The sequence below is a fragment of the Muntiacus reevesi genome, chromosome 8 (genome assembly GCF_963930625.1).
Source record: "Muntiacus reevesi chromosome 8, mMunRee1.1, whole genome shotgun sequence".
Classification (NCBI taxonomy): Eukaryota; Metazoa; Chordata; class Mammalia; order Artiodactyla; family Cervidae; genus Muntiacus; species Muntiacus reevesi.
The window spans coordinates 61,511,721-61,521,096 of NC_089256.1; the positions used below are offsets into that span (position 1 = coordinate 61,511,721).

Genomic DNA, 9,376 nt, shown 5'->3' on the forward strand with positions numbered 1-9,376 from the left:
CTAATGAGATGGATGAAACTGGAGCCCATTATACAGAGTGAAGTAAGCCAGAAAGATGAAGACCAATAGAGTATACTAACGCATATATATGGAATTTAAAAAGATAGTAATGATAACCCTATATGCAAAACAGAAAAAGAGACACAGATGTACAGAACAGACTTTTGGACTTTGTGGGAGAAGGCGAGGGTGGGGTGTTCTGAGAGAATAGCACTGAAACAAGTATATTATCAAGGGTGAAACAGATCACCAGCCCAGGTTGGATGCATGAGACAAGTGCTCAGGGCTGGTGCACTGGGAAGACCCAGAGAGATGGGATGGAGAGGGAGGTGGGAGGGGGGATCAGGATGGGGAACACATGTAAATCCATGGCTGATTCATATCAATGTATGGCAAAAACCACTACAATATTGTAAAGTAATTAGCATCCAACTAACAAAAATAAATGAGAAAAAAAGAAAATAAATAAAATATTCCTTTTGCAAATTGAAAAAAAAAATGCTTAGGAGCTCAAAAATAGCACCTGCTATCAGTTCAGTTCAGTCACTCAGTCGTGTCTGACTCTTTTCAACCCCATGGACCACAGCATGCCAGGCCTCCCTGTCTAACAACAACTCCCAGAGTTTACCCAAACTCATGTCCATTGAGTTGGTGACGACATCCAACCACCTCATCCTCTGTCGGCCCCTTTTCCTCCTGCCTTCAGTCTTTCCCAGCATCAGGGTCTCTTCAAATGAGTCAGCTCTTCACATCAGGTGGCCAAAGTACTGGAGTTTCAGCTTCAACATCAGTCCTTCCAATGAATATTCAGGACTAATCTCCTTTAGGATGGACTGGTTGGATCTCCTTGCAGTCCAAGGCACTCTCATGAGTCTTCTCCAACACCACAGTTCAAAAGCATCAACTCTTCGGTGCTCAGCATTCTCCATTGTCCAACTCTCACATCCATACATGACTACTGGAAAAACCACAGCCTTGACTAGATAGACCTTTGTTAGCAAAGTAATGTCTCTGCTTTTCAATATGCTATCTAGATTTGTCATAACTTTCCTTCCAAGGAGTAAGCGTCTTTTAATTTCGTGGCTGCAGTCACCATCTGCAGTGATTTTAGAGCCCCCCAAAATAAAGTCAGCTACTGTTTCCACTGTTTCCCCATCTATTTCCCATGAAGTGATGGAGCCAGATGCCATGATCTTAGTTTTCTGAATGTTGAGATTTAAGCCAACTTTTTCACTCTCCTCTTTCACTTTCATCAGGAGGCTCTTTAGTTCTTCACTTTCTGCAATAAGGGTGGTGTCATCTGCATATCTGGGGTTATTGATATTTTTCCTGGCAATCTTAATTCCAGGTTGTGCTTCATCCGGCCCAGCGTTTTTCATGATGTACTCTGCATATAAGTTAAATAAGCAGGGTGACAATATACAGTCTTGATGTACTCCTTTTCCTATTTGGAACCAGTCTGTTGTTCCATGTCCAGTTCTAACTGTTGCTTCTTGACCTGCATACAGGTTTCTCAAGAGGCAGGTCAGGTGGTCTGGTATTCACATCTTTTTCAGAATTTTCCACAGTTTGTTGTGATCCACAATAGTCAAAGATTTTGGCATAGTCAATAAAGCAGAAATAGATGGTTTTCTGGAACTCTCTTGCTTTTCCTATGATCCAACGGATGTTGGCAATTTGATCTCTGGTTCCTCTGCCTTTTCTAAATCCAGCTTAAACATCTGGAAATTCATAGTTCACATATTGCTGAAGCCTGGCTTGGAGAATTTTGAGCATTACTTTACTAGCATGTGAGATGCGTGCAATTGTGCGGTAGTTTGAGCATTCTTTGGCATTGCCTTTCTTTGGGATTGGGATGAAAACTGACCTTTTCCAGTCCTGTGGCCACTGCTGTTTTCCAAATTTGCTGGCATATTGAGTGCAGCACTTTCACAGCATCATCTTTTAGGATTTGAAATAGCTCAACTGGAATTCCATCACCTCCACTAGCTTTGTTCGTAGTGATGCTTCCTAAGGCCCACTTGACTTTGCATTCCAGGATGTCTGGCTCTAGGTGAGTGATCACACCATCATGATTATCTGGGTCGTGAAGATCTTTTTTTGTATAGTTCTCCTGTGTATTCTTGCCACCTCTTAATATATTCTGCTTCTGTTAGGTCCATACTGTTTCTGTCCTTTGTTGAGCCATCTTTGCATGAAATATTCCCTTGGTATCTCTAATTTTTTTAAAGAAATCGCTAGTCTTTCCCATTCTATTGTTTTCCTCTATTTCTTTACACTGATCACGGAAGAAGGCTTTCTTATCTCTCCTTGCTATTCTTTGGAACTCTGCATTCAAATGGGTATATCTTTCCTTTTCTCCTTTGGTTTTTGTTTCTCTTCTTTTCACAGCTATTTGTAAGGCCTCCTCAGACATCGTTGTTAATATTATAGTAATCGTAACACTTAACTAGAGGGTCTCAGAATAACTCTGGATATTTCATACATGCTACTATTACTTAGTTTTGGAGGTAATCTTACTGCCATTGTTTTCATTCTAGAGAGAAAGAAAATTCTCATCAACACCTAAGGGGAGAGAGCAGGTTATAACTGTAATGAACAGCCTTAGTAATAAAAGGAGAGGAAACACACACACACAACCTCAAACCAAGAACACAGGTCCTTGCCAAGGATCCTGGTTACAAAAGGCAGTTGCATTCTTGGAAAATGAATGGAATGACTCTAGTCCCAGTCGATGTCTAGCAGTGTTCTGGGAAGAAATAGCCCTGGTCTCTGGGACACTCCCAGTGCATGTGCCAGAATAAACGCAGTCTATTGCTAGAGAAGTTCCAGATGAATGGGACTGATGGCCATGGAAATTTATGCTGATAAATCCTGGGGAGTATTTTCTCTTCTCTCAGCAGAACTTCTTCATTTAGATAGTTTTGGGGCTTAGAGTTTAAATATTAGTGTTTTCATTTTGCTTTGACAATTTGAATGAAATTTCTTCACTAGTGAATCTAATAGGGACTTTAAATTATTCATATTATAAAACACATTTTTGGTGAATTACAGACTTGGAAAACAAAATTAAAACTAGATTAATCAACTTGCTCTAAATTTGGCTTTTCCCTAGCTCCCTAGATGGCGAGATGGGACCACTCTAATCCCACTAGTTCAGAAGCGGCTCTTCCTACTATAGGATTAAAGTGAGGAAACTATTTTTGTTTTGGTTTCATCTAAAAATTTTCTTTTCCTTTCAGAATAGAAAGTTAAACACTTTCTGCACAACTTTTTAAGGGCCCTTTCTAGCATTAAATGAGCGCTAAATGGAGGTATGCCATTTGCTGGTCTGAAAGCCTGGACCCCAGGTGTTTTCCTCTTACCTCTGAGGAACAGTGACGCTACCGGTAGTGAAAGCTTACCTTAAATCAGGTGCTGTGCTAAGAGCTTCACCTTATTCATTCCTCACAGGGAGAAAAGAAAGTGTCATTTTCATTTTCTTTAAATGCTACCATTTTCACTTGTGGACATTTTGTAGGTAAGTGCTTTGAGGTAAAAATTTCCACTGTGACTACCTCAACCAGGTGAAGAATCTGACTGAGAGAGTGAATGTAGGGAAGAGACCTCTTTTTGGGTGCTCATGTTTTCACTCCTGGCAATGACATCTAAATGGACAGAGCTATGTATTTTTGCATGAAGAGGCAGGAAACATCTGGATAAATGAATTAGCACAAAGCCTGGCCCAGAAATGAAAACCAGAAGCTATGGGACAAAGAGGCCTGTGATTACAATTACCAGAAGCAAAGGGGTGCCTTCCTCTCCAGCCTGATTAAGAACCCAAATAAGTCCGTACTGTGTCCTTTATTCATCATCTACAGGTGCCAGGCACGGTGCTGCATGCCTTATGACTGAATCTTCATTTACTCCTCACAATTACCCTTTAATGTAGGTGCTGTGAAGGTGGAAAGAAGCACAAGGCAATTCTACTGTCATCAAGATTATTTACTCAGTCTTATCTCTGTAGTCAACATTCAGCTCAGGGAAGTGGTGACTAAAGTAGAAATATAATGGTCCTTCCCTTGCAGTGAAAATACTTCCATTGCTAAGTTACAGAAATTAGTCTCAGAAAAGAAAAACAGTTTTTTTTCAGCCTGAGTATTCAAACTTTGGAGTTTTCTGGTGACCAGTCAGCATTTAAACAGAATTTGAAAACATTTCTATGGCACTGGATTCAATAGAGAAAAACCTTTGAAACATGGAGAGAAGTCAACTTCATTCAGGTTGAGATCCACATAGACTATCTTTGTAAAAGTGTTTTCTCCTATGATTTAGCTAAACTAAGAACTAGTTGAGTTTGCCCAGCTGGGAGAAAAATCAACTCAGAAAGGAATTTTCTCTAGGTGTTTTATTTATGAATTCATCCATTCAAGTTCAACTACTTCCTATTACTAAACCAAATTAAATTTGGACTTGATAATTTTAAGGCCTAATTCAAGTCATGGCATTTCTCTTCTCAAAACCCTCTAATGCCTTGGTGTGCTCAGTTACTTAGTCATGTCCAATTCTTTGCAGTCCCATGGACTGTAACCTGCCAGGCTCCTCTGCCCTCCAGGCTCCTCTGTCCATGGAATTTTATAGGCAAGAATACTGGAGTGGATTGCCATTTCCTGCTCCAGGGGATCTTCCTGTCCCAGGGATTGAACCCACATTTCTTGCGTCTCCTGCTTTGTGTATGTGTGCCGTTGCGTCTGACTCTTTGCGACCCCATGGACTATAGCCCACCAGGTTCCTCTGTCCATGGGATTTCCTAGGCAAGAATACTGGAGTGGGTTGCCATCTCCTCCAGGGAATATTTCTGACCTGAGGATCTTCCCGGCCCAGGGATCGAACCCACGTCTCTTGCATTGTCAGGCATATTCTTTACCATTGAGGCACTAAGGAAGCCCAAAATATCAAACAAACTTTACTCACACAAGGATCAGGCTCGAGCCTGCGACCTTGACGTTATTAGCTCTGCACTCTAACCAACTAAGTTAACTGGCCAGGATCTCCTACATTGGCAGGCAGATTCTTTACCACTAGCACCACCTAGCAAGCCCCTTTAATGCCTCACCGCGTCCCTAAAAGCAAAGTTCTCCTAAAATCCTATGTAGTTTGGTTCTGTATTACCATGTTTCTCTAACTTCATCTGGTTTCTTCCTTTCTATTTTAATGCATCAATTCTGCAGCTAAGAAGAGATTGCTCTCTGAATTCCCCCCACATCTTTCAGTTTTCTCCATCAGAAGTCAGCAAATACAACAAATACATTTGGGTGGATCAAATGCCCATTTTTGTACAGCCAATAAGAATGGTGTTTACATTTTTAAATGGTTCAAAAAAGCCTCCAGAAAACTGTTTCATGACATGAAAATTATATGAAGTTCAAATTCTGGCATCAGTGAATAAAATTTTATTGGAACATAGCTGAGGCCATTTCAAGGGATCCCTAACATGTATTCTGAGCACAGAGGAACCCTAGATATAGGAATTGTAGGGAAAAAAAAAGGCTTTGCTAAGCCACATGTTTCCTTGTAACCTAGTGGTTGGTCACCTGTTTCCTCCAAGAGAATTTTGATGTGGTCTCTCTACATATGTGTTACATATGTATGTAAATAAGTATATAGATTATATTTAGTATAAAGAAGAACTATTAATCTTCATAATTTTACTATTAATAATCTTAGGGTACCACTTTGGAGATTTTTGGCATATTTACTTCTAGTCTTTTATATATAAATTTACACATATATAGAGCTGTGTTGTGGAAATGGTGGAGAAGAAAACTTCGGTTCGCTCCCAGGACCCTGGTCAGCGGCGGGTGCTGGACCCAGCAGCCCGGCAGCGCCGCATCAACAGGCAGCTCGAGGCCTTGGAGAATGACAACTTCCAGGACGACCCCCACGCGGGCCTCCCCCAGCTGGGCAAGCGGCTGCCTCAGTTTGATGACGACGCAGACACTGGAAAGAAAAAGAAGAAAACACGAGGTGATCATTTTAAGCTCCGCTTCCGAAAAAACTTTCAGGCCTTGCTGGGGGAGCAGAACCTGAGTGTGGCCGAGGGTCCTAACTACCTGACAGCCTGTGCGGGACCCCCATCCCGGCCCCAGCGCCCCTTCTGTGCTGTCTGCGGCTTCCCCTCCCCCTACACCCATGTCAGCTGCGGTGCCCGGTACTGTACTGTGCGCTGTCTGGGCATCCACCAGGAGACCAGGTGCATGAAGTGGACTGTGTGACCCTGGGCGTCCCCAGAGAGGAAGGCCCTGTGCATCGCCCGGCCTTGGAGAGAGCATCACCGAAAGAAGAGATGCTCCTCCTGGACCAGGAGGGCAGCCCAGCAAAGCCCGTGTCCTGTCCTCCAGGGAGACCAGCCTCGCTTCCAGGGCCGGAGGCAGGGCGGTGCCTGAGCCCTCAGAGTGTAGTTGTAATAAAAGGTCTCGTGCAAGAAAAAAATAAAATAAAATAAAATAAATTTACACATATATAATTACTTTTAAGCTTAGCTGTGAATTTTCTTTTTTATTTTTTTTTCAATTTATTTTTATTAGTTGGAGGCTAATTACTTTACAATATTGTAGTGGTTTTTGTCATACATTGACATGACTCAGCCATGGATTTACATGTATTCCCCATCCCGATCCCCCCTCCCACCTCCCTCTCGAAACATGTTTATTATCTATGGTGAAACAGATCACCAGCCCAGGTTGGGTGCATGAGACAAGTGCTCAGGCCTGGTGCACTGGGAAGTCCCAGAGGGATCGGGTAGAGAATTTTCTTTTTTAAATATTTATTATTTATTTGTTAATTTGACTGCCCTGGGTCTTAGTCGCAGCATGCGGGATCTTTGACCTTCGTTGTGTGTGGCTCATGTGTTCTTTGGGTTGTGGTTGTGACATGGGATCTCCTAGTTGTGGACTGTGGGATCTAGTTCCCTGAACAGAGATCGCCCCAGGGATCCTGCATTGGGAGCATGGAGTTTTAGCCACGGAACCACCAGGGAAGTCCCTCAATTTTCATTAAATATTTTTATCTAGAAGAAAATACTAATTCTCACTCTCTTAGATATCCTCACTTCAAAATTACCTTTAAAATATCATTTTTAGCATAAATTATAGGATATATATTTATTTTTGAAAATTTAGGTAGTAAAATATAAATAAGGAAAATGAAATTGCTGTCAGTCTCCTCACCCATAGACAAGCACCAGTAATATTTAGTTACACATAAACATTCATATTTAATATCCATTGTCTCAAACCTCCTTCTAGGTTTCCTGGGTCTACCTCCAAAACTTCAGTAGATGCCAAACTCAGCAGACCCTGTATTAGGAGCTATGTTGAAAATCAGAAAGTAGAATGCCAAGTAAATCTACTTGGCAAAAAACCTCTAGCCAATGTTAAAATGACTGAAAACATGCTCAAATTTGTCTGTCTCTCCTGAGTAAGAGGGAGAAACTTCATGACACATATAGCCCAGAGGTTTCTCCATAAATATACAGTCTTACTGCATATGCTGTTTTTACGGCTTGCTTTCCCCATTCAGCAATATATCATGAACAGCTTCCCACTTAATGTTATCATAATTCTTCTAAAATGTGTTCTTTAACAGTTGTGGAATATTCCATTCTAAAGATAAAAACATAATTGGTTTAGTCCCCTCTACTAATGAACAGTCAGGTTGTTTGTAAACTTTAATCTGTTCTAATAATCATAAACATCTTTGGGCATTATTTCCAATAGTATAAATGTGGACTTGATTGGTTCCACTGTATGCCGACAGTAAGGGGTTGATGCATGTTTCCAAGATTCCTTAGAGCAAAGTTAAATTCTCACTTTAGCCTACCTAGGTTATTATCATTTTACAAAGAATTCTTTGTTAGTTGAATATACAAAGCAATTCTATCTCATTGATGTTATAACTTGAAGCTGGTTGATAACTAAGGAGACTGAACGTACCTTCGTATGCTTATTAGTCATTTCTACTTCTTTTGTGAACTGCCTATGTCCTTTGTCTTTTATTTATTAATGTGCAAGTGCTCATTTTACATCAAGGATACTAACTTTTGTAGTATGGGTGCATGCTCAGTCGCTTCAGTGGTGTCTGACTCTTTGTGACCCCATGGTCTGCAGCCCACCAGGCTCCTCTGTTCACGGGATTCTCCAGGACAGAATACTGGAGTGGGTTGTCATGCCCTCCTGCAGGAGATCTTCCCGATCCAGTGATCAAACCCATATTTCCTGTCGCTCCTGAACTACAGAGAGATTCTTTACTGCTGAGCCACTGGGTGTATATGCTGTGAATATTTCCCTCAGCTTCCATTTGTCTTGTAACTTTTTTTTTTTTTTTTTTTTTTTTTTTTTTAATATTATTTTATTAGTTGGAGGCCAATCACTTTACAACATTTCAGTGGGTTTTGTCATACATTGACATGAATCAGCCATATAGTTACATGTATTCCCCATCCCGATCCCCCCTCCCACCTCCCTCCCCACCCGACTCCTCAGGGTCCTCCCAGTGCACCAGGCCCGAGCACCTGACTCATGTATCCCACCTGGGCTGGTGGTCCGTTTCACCATAGATAATATACATGCTGTTCTTTCAAAACATCCCACCCTCACGTTCTCCCCCAGAGTTCAAAAGTCTGTTCTGTATTTCTGTGTCTCTTTTTCTGTTTTGCATATAGGGTTATCGCCACCATCTATCTAAATTCCGTATATATGTGTTAGTATACTGTAATGTTCTTTATCTTTCTGACTTACTTCACTCTGTATAATGGGCTCCAGTTTCATCCATCTCATTAGAACTGATTCAAATGAATTCTTTTTAACGGCTGAGTAATATTCCATGGTGTATATGTACCACAGCTTCCTTATCCATTCATCTGCTGATGGGCATCTAGGTTGCTTCCATGTCCTGGCTATTATAAACAGTGCTGCGATGAACATTGGGGTGCACGTGTCTCTTTCAGATCTGGATTCCTCAGTGTGTATGCCCAGAAGTGGTATTGCTGGGTCATATGGCAGTTCTATTTCCAGTTTTTTAAGAAATCTCCACACTGTTTTCCATAGTGGCTGTACTAGTTTGCATTCCCACCAACAGTGTAAGAGGGTTCCCTTTTCTCCACACCCTCTCCAGCATTTATTGCTTGTAGACTTTTGGATAGCAGCCATCCTGACTGGCGTGTAATGGTACCTCATTGTGGTTTTGATTTGCATTTCTCTGATGATGAGTGATGTTGAGCATCTTTTCATGTGTTTGTTAGCCATCTGTATGTCTTCTTTGGAGAAATGTCTGTTTAGTTCTTTGGCCCATTTTTTGATTGGGTCGTTTATTTTTCTGGAATTGAGCTTCAGGAGTT

At 41.3% G+C, this 9,376-nt stretch overlaps 1 pseudogene; it reads left to right on the plus strand.

Moving 5' to 3' along the window:
• Positions 1–5,779: 5,779 nt before the first annotated feature.
• LOC136173504 (zinc finger HIT domain-containing protein 1 pseudogene) lies at positions 5,780–6,386 on the plus strand (annotated as a pseudogene).
• Positions 6,387–9,376: the final 2,990 nt, after the last annotated feature.